This window comes from Periophthalmus magnuspinnatus, chromosome 18, assembly GCF_009829125.3.
Source record: "Periophthalmus magnuspinnatus isolate fPerMag1 chromosome 18, fPerMag1.2.pri, whole genome shotgun sequence".
NCBI lineage: Eukaryota > Metazoa > Chordata > Actinopteri > Gobiiformes > Gobiidae > Periophthalmus > Periophthalmus magnuspinnatus.
Genome location: NC_047143.1, coordinates 3673608 through 3694183, shown reverse-complemented (window position 1 = coordinate 3694183; position 20576 = coordinate 3673608).

Sequence of the window (20576 nt, the reverse complement as noted above, 5' to 3'; positions counted from 1 at the left end):
TCACCTCCGGATCACCCACTGTTTGTACCTTGTCCATTTTTACAATAAATACTGTAAATCTGCCCCAAGTCTGCATCCTTTGGTCCGCTACACTCACCCATTACGACACAACTGGACAAATCGTTGTAGGAATTAAGACGTTTCGCTGCTCGTCCAAGCCGCTTCTTCAGTTCTGGTCAGATTCATGGTGGACGCTGCCTTATATCTGTCTGAAGGGAGGAGCTTATGACACTGGAACTGGAAGCAGCTATAATTTACAGTTTCTGTTTGTAGGCTAGATCTACATGATGTGTGCACTGTGCCTGAGACATACTTCACATATTCATACACTTCTTAATGGGTGTTTTTACTATTGGAATGATGGCTAGCTCTTTGTTTCCTTTGTTTACTTTGGGTCTGATGATGCAGTTATAGATGGAGTCAAAGCTGATGTCTAAGGCCTCCATTCCAATTCCCCACAATCCAAACAGGATTTGCCCAAAAAATATCAGATCAGGGTCATACACGTCTGTCTAGTTTGCAGCCATGTCCAGAACTCCTCATTTATACATTTAACACAAGGACTTAAATTAGGTGTTTGTTGTGTTTAAAGTTACACTGATATACTGAGTGCATGACTGGACATTTATCTGTGATGTATTTGCCTAATGATTCCAGTATGTGCGGCACTAAACCTGTCATAAATGCAAAAATGTTGGTGCAGTGACTGCAGTTTATCAGCTCTCCATCCAGGGTGAGCAGACGGACACAAGTCGCTGTAAACAGGTAGGTTTTCTGACCTTGTCTTGTACAAAATTGGCCTTCAATAGATCTAAGAGAGCTAAAAACAGGACAACAGGGAATCTGAACCTAGAAGAAGAGGAGTTACCATCCCTTACACTGCAGGTGTGTCTGAAAAACTTCAGAGAATCTTCAGACAGTATGAAATTCCTGTCTTTTTCAAACCCACAAACACTTTAAGGCAAAAATTGGTTCACCTTAAGGACAAAACTCCGAGCCATAAACAAAGCCTACTCCATTCAGTGTAGTGAAGAGTGCAGTGAGCGTTACATTGGAGAAACTAAACAGCTGCTCCATAAGAGAATGGACCAACACCATCGGGAGAGTTCCTCTGGACCCCAGTCCGCCGTGCATCTCCATCTTAAAGACACTAACCACTCCTTTGAACATAGTGAAGTTCAGATCTTAGCCATAGAAAAGAAATGGTTTGAGAGGAGAGTTAAAGAAGCTATTTTTGTTAGGAAAGACAATCCTTCCTTAAACAGGAATGGGGGCCTGAGACATAATGTCTCCCCATCTACAACTCCATCCTCAGACCCAGAACAATGAGAACAATAGCAGGGTCGTTAAGGGCTGAATAGGATAGTTTCAGCTGAAACTGGAGACAACAGCTGTCTACAGTTTCAGTGTAGTTAGCCCCTCCCCTCAGTTAGATTTAAAGGCAGTAGCCATCAGCATCTGACCAGAACTGAAGAAGTATCTTGGACGAGCAGAGAAACGTCTTCACTCCTACAAGATTTGTCCAGTTGACAGACTTAATTTCGTTGGTTGCTATAAAGTCTATGAGGCTTTTGACGTGTGCCATTAAAATGAGTCAAGTCACAGATCAGACAGTGGACAGGGAGCTGCGGGTGTCACTGACAACATGTTAAACACTTTGCAAATGTGAGGAAAACTTCACTGGAGGACACTTCTTTATGCATTAATGCTAATGCTAATTTCTATTAAAACATTAATTCTAAAATAATTAAATTAAATTTGTCATAAGCATGACCCAATTATTCTTTAGTTGTTGATTTTTTTCAGTTTGCTGTGTTATTAGGCTCAGAGATTAGCATTAGCATTAGCCCTGACAAAATTTGTAAAGATGGAAATGTCCTTTAGTGACAAATCTCTATATGACAAAGATTTGTTATCCCTGATTTTTGGACCAAAATGATTAGAAATCCTGAGCATGAATCTGACAATGATTTATAGACTTAGAAACAGCACAGAAGACCTTCAGATTTCCAACTTTCTTTAATGTCAATCCTGGGAAAATTCAAATTGTAAACAGGATACATTGAACACATCTGAATTAAGCTACAGTACAACTCCAGGGAACTGTTATAAAATGGTTAAAAGCAAAGTCAACGTTGCATGGAGTGGGTCCAAACCAAACTGAAGATTTGAAACAAATTTTTGTAAGATTGTTGTCATTGTGGGGGACATTATGGACTGCCATGTCTGGATCGGTTTCTCATTACATTCAGCTCATCGAAAAAGCATCAGTGCATAGAAAACAAACCAATGTTCGTGCCCAGATCTGCTTACGTGATTCATTTGATTTTTATGTAAATCTCTACACAGAAAGCTCCATTTGGCAGTGACCAAACTCCAGGTGAACAGATCAACACCCTGCGCTCCATCCAGGTCTGTCATCACTCATTTTTTTGTAAATTTTCAGTTACTGTCTTCTCAAGTCTTCACAGTTTGGACTGGGTTCATAAAGAACTGCCAGCACATTAAAAGCTCAAAGATGTGAATTTGGCATAATGTAAAACATTTTACATGCACAATAAATAAATATTTTTCAAGCTTTACCTTTTAGTTTCATAGTTTATGTTGTGCTTGTATGTCTTGTTAAATTTTGAAAACTTGAATACGCAGTAAGAGTTATGTGTTAGGTTGAAATGATGGTTTAGCAATACAATGATCTTACTGACTGTGGGACAACAGAAGTACGAAAATTCTATTGAAACCATAAAAATCTAAACTTATGAATTTTTCCAGAGCTTCACAAACATCAGTAAAAGCAGAATTCTTTGTTGGGGTTTATTTATCACAGGTAAAGGATAAGCATTATAAGAATGTTAGAAGTTCAAATTATGACATTAAATAGCTATCCATCCATTTTCTTCCACTTATCCGGGGCCGGATCACGGGGGACACTTCCTTCAGTGGGACTCCAAGGTGAACCAGGCCAGCCAAGATACATTTCCTGCCTCCTGCCGGTGGGACATGCCTGGAACCAGGAGGCATCCTGAATATATGCCTGAGCCCCCTCAGCTGCTCCTCTCAACGTGGAGGAGCAGTAGCTCTACTCCGAGCTCCTTCTGTGTGACTGAGGTCGTCACCCTATCTCTAAGGGAGCGCCCAGCCACCCTGAGGAGGAAACTCATTTCAACGATTGTGTCCATAATCTTGTTCTTTTGGTCATTACCCAGAGCTCATGTGCCTCAAATGGACGAGTTCAAGTGTCTCAAACAGTTATGTAACAAAAGTTTAGTTAATCACTGGGTTCAACTCTAATCAGTCTAGTGGTGTAACTCACTACAGCTACTGAACCTATTTTGTTACTTGAGTAAAAATACAGATACCAGAGCAAAAAATACTCGAGTAAAAGGATCATGTTTGATAAAGATCTGTGCTGAATTTTGTTCAGCAGAAACAATTGAATTTTTCTGCTCTATTATGATCGTGTTAAAAATAAACCCTCAGCCTTTTCAGCAGGTCTCACACAAAAATAAAAAAAATACTTTTTCTTTTCAGTCCTGTTAACAATGCAGTGGAGTAGAAAGTACAGACACTGCTCTCACATGTAGTGAAGTAAAAGGAAGTCACTGAGGTGTTTGACAAACTCCTCAGTGGCAAATGTCCAGAGGTGGATGAGCTCCATCCTGAGTATCTCAAGTCTCTGGATGCTGTGGGGCTGTCTTGGCTGACATGTCTCTGTAACACTGCATCTGGGACAGTACCACAGGGTGGGTCCTTCTATTTAAGAAGGGGGACCGGAGGGTATGTTCCAATTACAGGGGAAACACACTCCTCAGCCTTCCCAGTAAGGTCTACTCCAGGGTACTGGAGAGGAGACTCCGTCTGATAGTCAAACCTCAGATTCAGGAGGAGCAGTGTGGTTTTTGTCTCGGTCGTGGAACACTGGACCATCTCCACACTCTCCATCAGGTGCTTGAGGGCGCATGGGAGTTTGCTCAGCCAGTTCACACATGCTTTGTGGATCTGGAGAAGGCATTCAACCGCGTCCCTCGTGGCATCCATTAGGGGGTGCTCCAGGAATATGGGGTCCAGGGCCCTTGCTAAGGACTGGCTAGTCTCTGTATGACTGGAACAGGAGCTGTCTTCATTGCCGGCAGAAAGTCAGACCTGTTCCCGGTGCATGTTGGACTCTACCAGGGCTGTCCTTTGTCACTAGTTTTTGTTTTTATGGACAGAATTTCTAGGCGCAGCCAGGGGATGCAGGGGGTCTGGTTTAGGGACCACAGGATCTCATCTCTGCTGTTTGCAGATGATGTTGTCCTGATGACCTGCAGCACTGGGGCGGTTTGCAGCAGAGTGTTAAGTGGCTGGGATAAAAACCTTCTCCTCTAAATCGGAGGCTATGGTTCCCATCCAGAAAAAAGGTGACTTGTCCTCTCCTGATGGTGGAGAATCCTTGTGTCAAGTGGAGGAGTTCAAGTATCTTGGGGTTCACAAGTGAGAGAAAGATGGAGCGTGAGATTGACAGGTGGATCAGCGTCTGCAGTGATGCTGTCGCTGTACTGGTCCGTTGTGGTAAAGAAGGAGCTGAGCCAGAGGGCAAAGCTCTCGATTTACTGGTCAATTTATGTTCCTGCCCTATATGGTCATGAGCTCTGGGTAATGACCGAAAGGATAACATCGTGGATCACCTCCCTGGTGAGGTGTTCCGGGCATGTCCCACCAAGAGGAGGCCCCGGGGAAAACCCAGGACAGTCTAGAGGGACTATATGTCTAGGCTGGCCTTGGAACACTTTGGGGTCACATCGGAGAAGCTTTAATGCCATTCTGTGGAACATTGCAGGCAAAGCACACAATAAAAGCTTGCAGCATTTCTAATTTGCTAATGGCCAACATTGAAATCAAGACTTTGATTTAATTCCTGTACATATTACACACAAAGTTTTAATGTTTATTTTCTCCTTTCACCAGTTCGTAGGAAAATGTTCACCAATCAATCAGAGGCAGAATGCAGCGCACAGGCGGTGACTTTTTTCACAGTTTGGGTTTGTATTTACACACTGTTTATCCCACTTTTCATTTTCATTTTGGTTGTGGGCTTTCGACAATTCACATCCAAAACTTCAGCTACAAGCAACTCTGACGTCTTCACCCTGAACGTGATCATCATGGAGATTTTAAACATCGTAGATTCTTATCTTTTCTGCATTGGTTACTTCTCTAAAGACTTTCATGTTGTGTTAGTGGCAAGAAATGGTGGCTTGGCGATTGTAACTGGACAGACAGTTTTCCACAGCCTCACCTGTGTGGACCGCTACCTGGCCGTGGTGCATCCAATCAAATATCTGCATTTAAAGAAAAGAGGTGGAGTCAGAGTTAGAAATATTATCATTGGCTGCACATGGGTGATTAGCTTTGTCCTCGTGATAGTTGCATATTTTACCGGATCAATCATGTTACAACTTATTTCCATTATATTACAGCCACTTCTGTCCATTCCTGTTGTGTGTTTCTGTACTGTCTCTGTCCTCTGCGTTCTCATTCGTCCACGACCGGGTGAAGTGGGCGGGGACAGAAGAGCTTTAGACAAATCAAAGCGTATGGCTTTCAACACCATGCTGACCACCCTGGGAGCTCTGTTGTTAAGGTTTTTAGTTATACTTTTATCTTTCTCTATATTCTTTATTGAAAATGTAGATGATAAAATAAAATGCTGGGTATCGCTGGCTTCGTTTTGGTTTACCCTCCCCTGTAGCCTCATGTTACCACTGCTCTTTCTGCACAGAGCACGAAAACTGGCCAAGGGGAAGTGACACTGAAAATGTGATTTGAAAAGGAGAAAAAGACTTTGTTACATAAATGTGGTGAAGTTTAGAAGATAATTTGACTGAAAATGTTTCCTACTCAAAATCACCCTCCACGTTTGACGCTGCCAAGTGCACATTTTACATTCTCAAACAATAAAAGTGCATTCGGAGCTCTGACTTTTTTAGGAAATAGGCCTAATCTAAATGAACGAGTGAATATAGTTCACTATGAGCCCAGAGCCATGAAAACCATGGAAACAGTTGGTACAGAAGATGTAGTGTGTGATGGTGTTTGTAAAAGGGGGTCTGGGGGTCCTCACTCTGATTTATTTAGTTTATTTAGTTTTAGTACCAAAAATTAAGTAAAATAAACTTGAAATACATGGATGAACGCTACAGTTTCCGTCACTCCGTCTTCCCCTGATGATCTGTTTTATTGGCTGCAGTGGTGATATTTTGTGGTTATGATATGACGCACTGACACCAAACACAGGACCACAGGCGCTTCAAAAACTGCATATGACGATTCGAAGTCGAGGAGAAGCAAATTGGGTCCTACATCGGGCAAATTGTCCTGTAGTGTGTGGCTTTACTTATCTTGATATGGACACAACAGTTTGTTTATACGATTATGAGTGCTATAAATCATGTGGTTTCAGTTTGATTTGCAAATGTATTTACTCCTGTTTAACCGAACATTTATTTACTGATGTTATTCTCTTTCATTTTGATGTTAAATGAACTGCAGTACTTGTCTACTTTACTCGGTACTTTATTACACAAAATGGACTCTACTGTTGTAATATTGTTACCTCATGAAAAACAATCCTGGAGTTCAGTTTAAATATGTGTTTACTGGGTTGTGAGTTTCTGTTTATATATAACTTTTTCAGTTTCCTGTACCAAACATGATTTAATAAAAAAGGCAACATTTAAGAATCGCTTCAGTCTATTATTTTCTTTGTATTTTTTGTAATTCTGTAAATTGTGTAAATTAATGAACTATTAAACACTTTAACTCAATAGTTTTGATGTCATTCTGCAGGTGGGAGAAACGCTCCAAAACCTGAATAAACCAAAACATGTTAAAATATAAGAAAACAACATTGCACTGGTTTATTTAAAAGACCCTGGAGATTAATGCAAATGTGCTCAGAATAGACACTAAAGTCAAATCACTCTCCAGAACGTGTGGACAGATTTACCTAAAGTGTGTCTTGATTTGGTTAAATTTGTTTTGTAAAACATCTGGTCCAAGACCTGCTGGTGTCTGTGTGAGACACGTCAGGACACAGAGTTTGGACTGTTTGGTTCTGCTCCTGGGAACTGTTAAAAAAGTTGTAGATGTGGCACATGGAGCTAAACAATTATGTTATTGTAAAATATAATAACTACATCATTATATTAACTAAACAAAAAATGTTTCTCAGGTTTAACCTGCAAATGTAGAAGTTCCATAACCAAAAGAGTCTCATAAAGCACAATGCATTTGTTGTTTGGCTGACAGGGCATCCACAGCTTTCACAGGTTGTATTTTGTAGAAATTCTCTATATTCACCACTTGGACTTTTTAGATCTGCTAAATCCTCAAATCATCTAAAAGTTGGCTTTGTCAGATTTAGCCAAGCCCAGCTCTGAGGCCGTGCTAGTCCTGCTCTAGCTGCATCGCTGATTGGTCAGAACTAATCACATGGTGCATGTTTCTGTCACCACACGGCGGGTGTCACTAGATCAGTGTTTAGGAAGCAATGCGGAAGAAACATTTTTTGGCATTTCATGCCAATGAGCTCAGGCCACTGAAAACGACATAAAAGCATCTTTGGGTCATCACTGCCATGATGACCACATGAAGGTTGAGATTGGACCAATCACAGGACATCGTTGTATTTGTTGGGCAGGAAAAATATTTGTGCCTTTTTCTCAACTGGATTTAATTGTTGACTCTTTAACCAGTTAACGTGGAGTATTCATTTGCCATCCCAGAATGATGAAGGGTGAATTAAAAGTGCTACATGATCTGGTGTGTGGGAGGTTGGTAGTTCCAGGCAGTTTATCAAAACATGTGTTACCCCAGTACAGATCTATTAAGCAGCTCTTACGGTTAAAAAGGAGACGACTCTGTGCTGTCTGCATCTAATTGTAGAAATGATATCAGTAGTTGTCTGGTGAGCGTGCCCTGTTTGGAACAGCCTCATGCTCAGTCCCCACCACACTTATGGAGGCCCTGCAGTGCCTCTCAGCCAGCATGAAGGCTCCATTGAGACATACAGGTAAGGTAACAGTCCGTGGGAAGAGGGCATGTCATATGGTTGTTCCATGGAAATTGTGGCACTCACTTGCACTGAGCAGTTCTCTGAGAAGAATCTGCTGTTTGAGCCGCCAGAGTTTGGCTCGCCGGCTCCTTTACTAGCATCACCAGCCTTAGTGCATGTCGTGAGAGGGACTGCTTGCATCCCTGTTTTCAGTGTCGGACCAATCGAAGTGCTGCTCTATCCGCACACTGTCATGGGCACTTTAGGCCAGGTTAAAGTGGTCAGGATGCCTGCAGGTGTTGATGAAGATCCATCTTTTCCTGCACATGCAGCATTGGAGACTGCCTAAACTGTGGCAAATGAAACTGATTCTGTCAATTTGTCTAATCTTCCTCCACAAGCATAAGGTGCAGCTAAGTCTCTTCTCCGCAAATATATTTCAGCTTTTGCCACTTTAGATCAGGACTTGGGATGCACAAACTTGATAACTCATGACATCCCTTTATTGGACGACGTTCCCTTATGTCAACGACATCGCTGCATCTCATCAGCTGGACTGATGCTTGTCGGTTTTCTGCCCTGAACCTGCTTACAGCCAGGTGACAGCCACTGAAACCGACAGGCCCAAGACATCCTTTGGTCTCTTTGAATGGAACCAAATGCCGTTCGTGCTATGTAACGCTCCCAGCACCTTCCAAAGGCTCGTGCAGAGAATCTTTGGAGACCAGCAGGACCTGCTCTTGTATCTTGATGACATTGTCGTTTTTTCTTCTGATGCACAGCAACATCTGCAGCGATTGGAAGGGGTGTTGAGGCATTTGCAACAGGAAGACTTGAAGGTGAAGCTTCCAAAGTTCAGCTTTTATAGATGTGAGGTTCACCATCTGGGCCATGTAATTTAGCTAACATCAATCAAATGAAATGTCTTACCCTGCAATAAAGAATGTACATGTTTCTAAAATTCATGTCTCTTGTTCATTCAGTCTTTATTATCTGTAGGTCTTTGAGTGGGCTAAACTTTAGAGTGGGTTCCCTGGATGGCATTGCACACAAAAAAACTTGGTTAGTGGGGAATCGTTAGTTTCTGTTTCTTGGCTACCACAAAATTATAATTGCACTGTAAGAAAGCTATTGGATTTTAGTTTTACTGTGGCAAAACTGTGCTTAGGCCTCTAAAAATTAAAGTAATTGTTATAAATAATTAGGATTCTAGGAAAGCATTTAGGCAAGAGAAATACATTTGGATCACTACAAACTGTTTAAAATTAACAAGTCAGGCCTGTGCGTCTTTAAATGACACACATGATGTAATGTATAGTTTATTTTAGGGAGCATTCATTTGAGTTGAAGTAAAGTAAGCTAGTAGATCTAAAATATGAAACCTTTGTTTGGGGTGTGTCTCTTGCTAATTGTGTCCACTTTTTGGCCGAAATGCTTGGAAAAAAATTGGCGGAATGATAGAAAAAATGTTGTACTTCCGTATCAATTCCTCAAAAGACATTAGGGATTCTGAACTTGGCATAAATAAATCCTGCATTGACTTTCATCCCTTTGATGCCCAATCTTGAAAGACAATGTCTGCCCTCTCAGAGATAAAATATTGGTTTTCCTAAATTGGAGGATACAAAGGATTAGATTTGTAGCTTTTTTATCAGGTTGGAAATCTTGTAAAGATATTGAACGACCATCTGATTCTGTTTCTTTCCACTTACCTTCGCAAAAGAGTCACTGGGTCGAGGCAATGGCACATTCTGAAACAAATATAACGTTTTGGAGAGCATATTCATTTTTAGAGCATTGATTCTTCCAATTAAAGACAAAAGTAATGACATCCACATATCGACTGAACTCATTATGTCCTTCATCAAACATCCAGAGTTAACCCTGACAACCACATTCAATTTCCACACCTAAATATGCAAAAATACACTTTAAAATACAGAGCCTGTGAGTTTGGATCATCGACTTCCTTTTCATTACGTAATAAAATGGAGCTACTTGGTATTATTCATTGTATATCCCAAAATTCTATTAAAATCTTCTATCAATTCAAAAAGGGTAACATCATCCGTGTACAATGCAATTTTGTGTTCAGTATGGCAAAACATTAGTCCAGCTATTTCCAATTTTTTGATTTATTTTTTATTTTTTTTATGGCAATTGTTAAAGTTTCTATTGCTGAAGTAAATAAGAATCAAACTGCCTCCTCTGCTCGTGCACCTCCGTGGCAAAGTTGCTGTAGAGCGACTCGTTGATATTCTTGTAGGATTTTCACCTTTTTTGCAGCTTTCATCACAGCGACTTTCTGTTTATAGTTCAGAAACCTCATTATTAATGGTCTCGGAGGGTTTCCTGTGCCTCTCTTTGGCCCTCTCCAGCATTAAGGGCAACCGCAACAGTGTCAGGTCCAAAGCATCTGGTAACCAGCTCTCACGAAACGAGCACGAGTCCAGGCCCTCCGCTCCCTCTGGTAAACCCACCGGTCGTACGTTCTTCAGCCGTGACCTGATTTCCATGTCAGTCAACCTCTCTTCCAGGTCCCGGTTTCACTTTTCCAACTTTTCCACCTTATTTTGAATGCGCCACGCTCACCCTCAGCAGAGAAGTCGTGCACCTCTGCTCGTCCGATCCTGTTGGTGCAGCCATCAAGTTGTTCGGTTGTTTCCTCTGCCGCCTTCATGATGCCATTCAGCTTAACGTTAAACTCTTTCTTTACCGCCCTCAGGATTAAATCTTCAACGAGTCTCAGTTCACTGTCAGTTACTGCTGGAGCTTCAGTGTGGGTTTCGGGCGCATAGTTAGCCTCTTTGCTAGCATTTGCGTCTTCTTCTTCCACCGGCCAAGCCTCTTCGTTGCTAGTTTTTGGCTCTGCAGATTTCCTGAAGTCACAAACCTTCGACAGTGTTACAGTTTTCTCCTTTTCTTTGGTCATCTTAGTGTTGGTAGCATTTTCTCCTTGTCAAAGATATCTATCCATGCACAGTTATCTTAAATATGCTTTTTGAAACAGGATTTGCCCAGAAAATATCAGATCAGGGTCATACACGTCTGTCTAGTTTGCAGCCATGTCCAGAACTCCTCATTTATACATTTAACACAAGGACTTAAATCAGGAGTTTGTTGTGTTTAAAGTTACACTGATATACTGAGTGCATGACAGGACATTTTTCTGTGATGTATTTGCCTAATGATAATGAATATGTGCGGCACTAAACCTGTCATAAATGCAAAAATGTTGGCACAGTGACTGCAGTTTATCAGCTCTCCATCCAGGGTGAACACAGACGGACACAAGTCGCTGTAAACAGGTAGGTTTTCTGACCTTGTCTTGTACAAAGTTATATTTAAGTTAACAGTGTGGGAAATGTAGAATTTCATAGAATATTAAATGAGCTACAGGCTTATATCAGACACATCAGACTTTTAGTTTAAGAATTGGCTCTATGCACAACAGCAGCTCGGTCCAATCAGGAGACAGTCGACTCCATTTCCGGTGTAATGTAAAGTCTATGAGGCTTTTGACAAGTGGCGGTAAAATCAGGAAATTCTGACAGATCAGACCGTGGACAGGGAGCTGCAGGTGGATGTCAAGACTTTAAAAATGCGAGGAAAACTTCACTGGACGACACTTTTGCTTTTAAAAAGGTACATCTTTGTGTGTCAATGCTAACGTCTATTAAAACCCTAAATGTAAGAGAACAACAAAATAAATCTGTTGTAAAGATGGCCTGATTAGTTTTAGGTGTAGATTATTTCAGTCTGTCTTGTTATTTAAATATTTATAAGGCTCAGAAATTAGCATTAGCATTAGCCCTGACAGAAAGACATAATTTGTGAGCACGGTAGGTGAAGTTTTAATCATGTTTAAGTAACTCTTTATGTAGATACACGTAAAAGTCCTATATTAATACTGTTTCCTCCTCAAAAAACGACCTGGAGTTGTGTTTTGTTTCATTCACATGTTTGAGTAACACTTTATTTGTCTGTCTACATCTCCAAACCTCAAAATGCTCTGTTCCACCTTGTGATGTCATAAAGCGGTGGTTTTCAAGTTAACAGCTCCTTTTTTCTCAAGTGGCGTCCACAAACACAGAGGGAAAAGTGAAGGAGGAACAACGTGAGAAAACCCTCTCTGCTTGTGGATATCCAAAATGATCCTTCAGTAGATCTAAGAGAGATAAAAAACAGGACAACAGGGAATCTGAACCTAAAAGGACAGGTGTAACTGTTCCTTACACAGATGGTGTGTCAGATAATTTTCAGACGGTTTGAGATTCCTGTCTATTTCAAACCTACAAACACTTTAAGACAGAAACTGGTTCACCCAAAGGACAAAACCCTGAGCCATAAACAAAGTAATGTGTCTACTCCATTCAGTGAAGAGTGCAGAGAGCGTTACACTGGAGAAACTAAACACCACTCCATAAGAGAATGAACCAACACCATCGAGAGAGCAGCTCAGGGCCACAGTCTGCTGTTCATCTCCATCTTAAAGACACTAACCACTCCTTTGAACACAGTGAGGTTCAGATCTGAGCCAGAGAAAAGAAATGGTTTGAGAGGAGAGATAAAGAAGCTATTTTTGTAGGAAAGACAATCCATCTTTGAACAGGAATGAGGGCCTTAGACTCCACCTATTCTCCATCTATAGCTCCTTCCTCAGACCCAAAGCAAACAAAGAAACAAAGAGCTAGCCCGTAGGCCCATTAAGGTTGAATGTAGGTCATTAAGGCTGAAGCTGTAAACAATAGCTGTTTACAGTTTCAGTGTAGTTAGCTCCTCCCTTCAGACAGATATAAGGCAGTGTCCAGCAGTGAATCTGACCAGAACTGAAGAAGTGTCTTGGACAACGTCTTCACTCCTGCTTCACTCTGAGTTGACAGATTTAACTTTGGCTTTCACTGTAGCTGCCTGTTACCTTTTGTTTAGTAGAGATGGACAATTCCAGGGATGAAATTATCAAAATGATCCAAGGTGGAACAGAGTATTTTCAGTTTGAAAGAAGAACACGACCTAAATATGCAGGATCTGTGTGTTAAACATGAGCGAAGGAACAAAACACAACTCCAGGTCTGTGTGTGATGAGAAAACAACATCAAAACAAAAAAGACAATAGTGCAAAATGTGCCCTTTAATGCCATTCTGTGGAACATTGCAGACAATGATTGCAGTACTTCCAGCTTGCTAATTGCCAACAGTGAAATCAAGACTTTGTGTGTAATATGCAGAGCAATTAAATCGAAGTTTTAATGTTTATTTTTTCCTTTCACCAGTTCGTAGGAAAATGTTCACCAACCAATCAGAGGCAGAATGCAGCACACTGACAACAATGCTCACAGTTTGGGTTTGTATTTACACACTGTTTGCCCCACTTTTCATTTTCATTTTGGTCGTGGGCTTTCGACAATTCACATCCAAAACTTCAGCTACAAGCAACTCTGACGTCTTCACCCTGAACATGGTCATAATGGAGATGTTACATTCCGTATCTGTGTGTGTTTACTGCAGTGGGTACTTCTCTAAAAACCTTCATGTTGTGGCAGTGGCACAAATTACTGGCTGGTGGGCTGTAACAGGACAGACATTTTTCCACAACCTCACCTGTGTGGACCGCTACCTGGCCGTGGTTCATCCAATCAAATATCTGCATTTAAAGAAAAGAGGTGGAGTCAGAGTTAGAAATATTAGCATTGGCTGCACATGGGTGATTAGTCTTTTCCTCGTGATAGTTGCATATTTTACCGGATCAATCATGTTACAACTTATTTCCATTATATTACAGCCACTTCTGTCTATTCCTGTTGTGTGTTTCTGTACTGTCTCTGTCCTCTGCGTTCTCATTCGTCCACGACCGGGTGAAGTGGGCGGGGACAGAAGAGTTTTAGACAAATCAAAGCGTATGGCTTTCAACACCATGCTGACCACCCTGGGAGCTCTGTTGTTTAGGTTTTTTGTCATACTTTTTTCGTTTTCTGTTTTCTATCTTCCAAATGTGGATATTGAAACAAAATGCATTGTGTATATAGCTACGTTTTGGTTTTATATTCCCAGTACTCTCATGTTACCACTGCTCGTTCTGCAAAGATCACGAAAACTGCCCAAGTGGAAGTGACACTGAAAACTTGAAGAAGATTGTGCTATATAAATGCATTAGTGTGCTTTAAATAACGGATTTAGGCGAAATATTTTAAAAAATTATGACGTGTCTAAGAATGTTTCCCGCTCTAAATCACCCTCCACGTTTGACGCTGCCAAGTGCACATTTTACATTCTCAAACAATAAAAGTGCATTCAGAACTCTGACTTTTTTAGGAAATAGGCCTAATCTAAATGAACGAGTGAATATAGTTCACTATGAGCCCAGAGCCATGAAAACCATGGAAACAGTTGGTACAGAAGATGTAGTGTGTGATGGTGTTTGTAAAAGGGGGTCTGGGGGTCCTCACTCTGATTTATTTAGTTTATTTAGTTTTCGTACCGTTACTTCAAAATAAAGTTGAAGTACATAAGTACGTACTACATAAGAATGGGTAAAAAAAAATGTTTTTTTTTTGTTTTTATTCTCATCTTAAGCCCTCCACACATCACAGGGGTTTTCAGTCTTAAATGATTTTAAATCTTACAATCCTCTGAGCACAAATACTGCAGTGAAGGGACCACACACCACAAGCTGTAAGGTGTGAAAACAGCACTTGTGACAGCTGCTTCATGTCTAGAGTAAAACCTCTCACCTTGAGACTCATCTGTTCAATACAATCAGAGCACTGTGCTTATAGATTATATGCAAGGCAAAAGTGTGTTATTTTATCTTAAAGTGTAGCTTTATAAGCTTTAATAGTAATAAAAATCTTGGGTTTGTATTCTGCGCCTCTATGTCGGTCGCTCCGTCCTGATGATCTGTTTTCTTGCCTGGTGCAGTGATGTTTTGTGGGTACAACATGACAGAGCATCAACATCGTGGGTCAGACCTCCCCAAAGTCGGGCATTTACCCTGTAGTGTGTGACAGACTTTATTTATCGATCTTTATATACTGCACATGTGTGTATCTACTATAAGTGATATTTATGATGTAGTTTCAATTTGATTTGTTAATGTATTCATTCTTGTTTAAATTAACATCTTTATTTACTGATATTAGGCAAATAAATATATCCTTTACAAATCTGACAGTTTTTCTTTATGGTCTGTAGCACAATGGGTATATTTAACTCAGATGCCCCGATATTTTTGTTGTGTTCCATGTAAAACTGTCCTTGTCTACGTCAGGTACTATATTAAACAAAACTAATTCTTGTGAACTTGAAGCCATGTTGTAATACTGTTATCTCATCAAAAACACACTGCAGTTGTGTTTTGTTTTATTATTAGTCTACATCTCCAAACTAATGTTATCCACTTTGTGATGTCATGAAGTGGTAGTTTTCAGGTTAACATCTCCTTTTACCTTGAGTTCAGTTTAAATATGTATTTACTGGGTTGTGAGTTTCTGTTTTATGTGTAACTTTTTCAGTTTCCTGAACTAGAAATGATTTAATAAAAAGGCAACATTTAAGAATCGCTTCAGTTTATTATTTTCTTTGTATTTTTTTGTAATGCTGTAAATTATGTAAATTATTGAAATATTAACCAAAAATAAAACTCCAACAATGTTTTTTGCATGTCTTTAACTCAATAGTTTTGATGTCATTCTGCAGGTGGAAGAAACACTCCAAAACCTGAATAAACCAAAACATGTTAAAATATAAGAAAACAACATTGCACTGGTTTATTTAAAAGACCCTGGAGATTAATGCAAATGTGCTCAGAATAGACACTAAAGTCAAATCACTCTCCAGAACGTGTGGACAGATTTACCTAAAGTGTGTCTTGATTTGGTTAAATTTGTTTTGTAAAACATCTGGTCCATGACCTGCTGGTGTCTGTGTGAGACACGTCAGGACACAACTACACCATTATATTAATTAAACCAAAAAATGTCCCTCTGGTTTGACCTATAAATGTAGAAGTTCCATAACCATCTTGCAGCTCCGCCTTAGAAAGAATGCCAGCAGAGGCCGCCTTGCTCACACATGCCTTTTCAGGTCTGCATATACATTTTCGACAGGACTGAGATCAGGGCTTTGTGATGGCTACTTCAAAACATTGACTTTGTTATTCTTAAGCCACTTTGTAACCACTTTGGCAGTTTGCTTTGGGTCATTGTCCATGTGGAGACCCATTTGCGCCCTAAGCTTTAACTTCCAGGCTGATGTGTGATCATCATCTGGGTTTTCCCTGATTGTTTAAAGCCGTGGTAATCTTACTGTATGTAAACTTGTGACTTTGAAGAAAATAATGCAAGAAATGTTTTTGAAAATCCTTCTCATTATTCTGGCATTTAGCAAATAGAAATCATGTTTGTTTTCCTAACTGAACTAAAACAGGAAAAATTTAGTCTGATTTCATGGGGTATTACAAAAGATAATAAGTCGTTTTGCTAGAATTTTATATATATATATTTTTTTAAATAAACATTCAAGAGGCTTACTGGTCTCATGTTTTGCAGTTGCTTGGCCTACGAGGTTTGTGTTATGTTATTTTCTCTGCTGTCAGTGATTTTTGACTTCCACATTGAAATGCTTCTAAAAACATATCTAAAAGAGGTTTAAGCAATTTAGATTAGATTTTTTTGATCATCACAGTCTTTGTTTATCGATTTGACAGAAGGTTAATAACACGTGACCTACACAGTTTTAAGATTTCTATGTAATCCCTCAGACATCCAGATCTGATCCATTGTAAAATCCAAAAGTAAATTCTGTCAACTGGGCAAAAAGTTGTAGGATTGAAGACGTTTCTCTGCTCTTTAGTTCTGGTCAGATTACTGCTGGACACTGCCTTATATCTGTGTGAAGGGAGGGGCTAATTACACTGAAACTGTAAACAGCGTATGTTTATAGTTTCTGCTTGTAGGTTCGGTCTATTGAGCTACACAAAGTGTGCACTGTGCCTGAGTCATACGTAGCATATTCCTACAACTTTCACACTTATTGGAATCCTGGCTAGCTCTACTGTTCTCTTTGTTTCCTTTGTTTGCTTTGGGTCTGATAATGCAGTTATAGATGGGGGAAAGCTGATGTCTACGGCTCTCATTCCAATTCCCCACAATCCAAACATTTTTGTAGAAAATATCAGATCAGGGTCATACACGTCTGTCTATTTTGCAGCCATGTCCAGAACTCCTCATTTATACATTTAACACAAGGACTTAAATCAGGAGTTTGTTGTGTTTAAAGTTACACTGATATACTGAGTGCATGACTGGACATTTTTCTGTGATGTATTTGCCTAATGATAATGAATATGTGCGGCACTAAACCTGTCATAAATGCAAAAATGTTGGTGCAGTGACTGCAGTTTATCAGCTCTCCATCCAGGGTGAACACAGACGGACACAAGTCGCTGTAAACAGGTAGGTTTTCTGACCTTGTCTTGTTCAAAATTATATTTAAGTTTTAACAGTGTGGGAAATGTAGAATTTCATAGAATATTAAATGAGCTACAGGCTTATATCAGACACATCAGACTTTTACATGTTTTGGTTTAAGAATTGGCTCTATGCACAACAGCAGCTCGGTCCAATCAGGAGACAGTCGACTCCATTTCCGGTGTAATGTAAAGTCTATGAGGCTTTTGACGAGTGCCATTAAAATTAGTCCAGTCACAGATCAGACAGTGGACAGGGAGCTGCAGTTGGATGTCACTGACAACATGTTAAACACGACACAAATGTGAGGAAAACTTCACTGGAGAACTGGACTTCTTTATGTGTCAATGCTATTGCTAATTTCTATTAAAACATTAAATCTAACATAACTAAATTGCATTTGTCATAAGCACCATTTATTTCTACATGTAGATTATTTCAGTTTACGGTGTTATTAGGCTCAGAAATTAGTATTAGCATTAGCCCTGACAAAAAGACGCAGTTTGTAATGACAGAAATGTCTTTTGATGAAGTTTTCCTGAGCAGGTGCGTCTGAAAAACTTCAGAAGATTTACAGATAATTTGAGATTCCTGTCTTTTTCAATCCTACAAACACTTTAAGACAAAAAAACTTGTTCACCCAAAGGACAAAACCCTGAGCCATAAACAAAGTAATGTGGTCTACTCCATTTAGTGTAGTGAAGAGAGCAGAAACTAAACAGTCACTCCATAAGAGAATGTCCTAACACCATCACAAGAGCAGCTCAGGACCCCAGTCTGCTGTTCATCTCCATCTTAAAGACACTGATCACTCCTTTGAAGATAGTGTGGTTCAGATCTGAGCTAAAGAAAAAAAAAAGTCGTAACGTCTGACAGGAGGGTCCAAAGAAACAGAACTCAGGGAACAGTTTCACAGTGTTTTTTACAGTTTTAACAAAGTGCAATGTGACGGTAGATCGATCGGTGAGTTGAGAGCAGAGTGTTTGCCGTGGTCCAGGGGAGAGCGAGAGTGGTAGAGTCTGAGACGAGAGGTAGAGAAGAGCAAGGTCGGAGACTGAAGAGCTGAGCTGGTCCAGGGAGCGGGATTTGGCGCCGAGTGGCAAGTCCTGGCTCCTCTTATCCTCCCCAGGTGCAGCTGATTACAGATTAGGTGCAGCTGTACACGGGAGGAGCTCAAATCTCAGCTCAGCTCCAGGCTCAGATATGGAAGAGAGGAGGAAAGGTGCAAAAAAGGGCAGGGCCAACAGGGATCGTGACAAGAAATGGTTTGAGAGGGGAGTTTTTGTTAGGGAAGACAATCCTTCCTTAAACAGGAATGGAGGCCCGAGACTTCATCTATCCCCCAAGTATAACTCCATCCTCAGACCCAAAGCAAACAAAGAGAAGAGTAGCAGGGTCGTTATGGACTTAGAAACAGCACAGAAGACCTTCAGATTTCTAACTTTCTTTAATGTCAATCCTGGGAAAATTCAAACTGATGGATTTCTGAGGCCTGGTAAACAGGATACATTGAACACATCTGAATTAAGCTACAGTACAACTCAAGGGAAATGTGTTATAAAATGGTTAAAAGCAAAGTCAACTTTACATGGTATGGGTCCAAATCAATCAAAGATTTTAACTCATTTTTGTAAGATTTTTGTCATTGTGGGGGACATTATGGACTGCCATGTCTGGATCGGTTTATCGTTACATTCAGCTCATTGAAAAAGCATCAGTGCACAGAAAACAAACCAATGTTCTGCTTACGTGATTCATTTGATTTTTATGTAAATCTCTACACAGAAAGCCCCATTTAGCAGTGACCAAACTCCAGGTGAACAGCTCAACACCCTGCGCTCCATCCAGGTCAGTCATCACTTATTTCTTGTTTCTATCTTCTCAAGTCTTCACAGTTTGGATTGGGTTAAGAAATGACTGCTAATGCATTAAAAGCTCAAAGATGAAGATTAGTTTTATTTATTTTTGTATGTCTTGTTAAATTTTAATGACTGTGGGACACGAGAATTATGAAAATTCTTTTTGCCGTATTTCCAGTTTGCAAATTGCCAAGCTTGAAAGACATTGATTTAATTCCTCTACATATTACACACAGTTTTAATGTTTATTTTCTCCTTTCACCAGCTCGGAGGAAAATGTTCACCAATCAATCAGAGGCAGAATGCAGCACACTGACACCTCTGCTCACGGTTTGGCTCTGTGTTTACACATTGACTGTCCCACTTTTCATTTTCATTTTGGTCATGGGCTTTCAAAAATTTACATCCAAAACTTCAGCTACAAACAACTCTGACATCTTCACCCTAAACATGGTCATAATGGAGATTTTAAACATCACGGCTGTGTGTGTTTACTGCAGTGGGTACTTCTCTAATAACCCTCATATTGTGTTAACTGGAGAACTTGTTGGCTTTACGATTGGAACAGGTCAAACATTTTTCCACGACCTCACCTGTGTGGACCGCTACCTGGCCGTGGTTCATCCAATCAAATATCTGCATTTAAAAAAAAGAGGTGGAGTCAAACTTAGAAATATTAGCATTGGCTGCACATGGGTGATTAGCTTTTTTCTTGCAATGGTTGTATATTTGACCAAATCAAACATGTTACGAATTATTTTTGCTTTATTACAGCCAGTTGTATCCATTCCTGTTGTGTGTTTCTGTACTGTCTCTGTCCTCTGCGTTCTCATTCGTCCACGACCGGGTGAAGTGGGCGGAGACAGAAGAGTTTTAGACAAATCAAAGCGTATGGCTTTCAACACCATGCTGACCACCCTGGGAGCTCTGTTGTTTAGGTTTTTTGTCATGCTTATATCTTTCTCTATATTCTTTTTCTCAAATGAAGATATGGAAATAAAATGCTTTGTGTTGTTATCTTCATTTTGGTTTTATATCCCCAGTAGCCTCATGGTACCACTGCTCTTTCTGCTTAGAACACAAAAACTGCCCAAAGTGAAGTGACACTGAAAATGTGAGTGAGTGAATATAGTTTACTATGAGCCCAGAAGATTTTCTGTACCAACAGTTCCCATAAAAACCATGGGAACTGTTGGTACAGAAGATGTAGTTTGT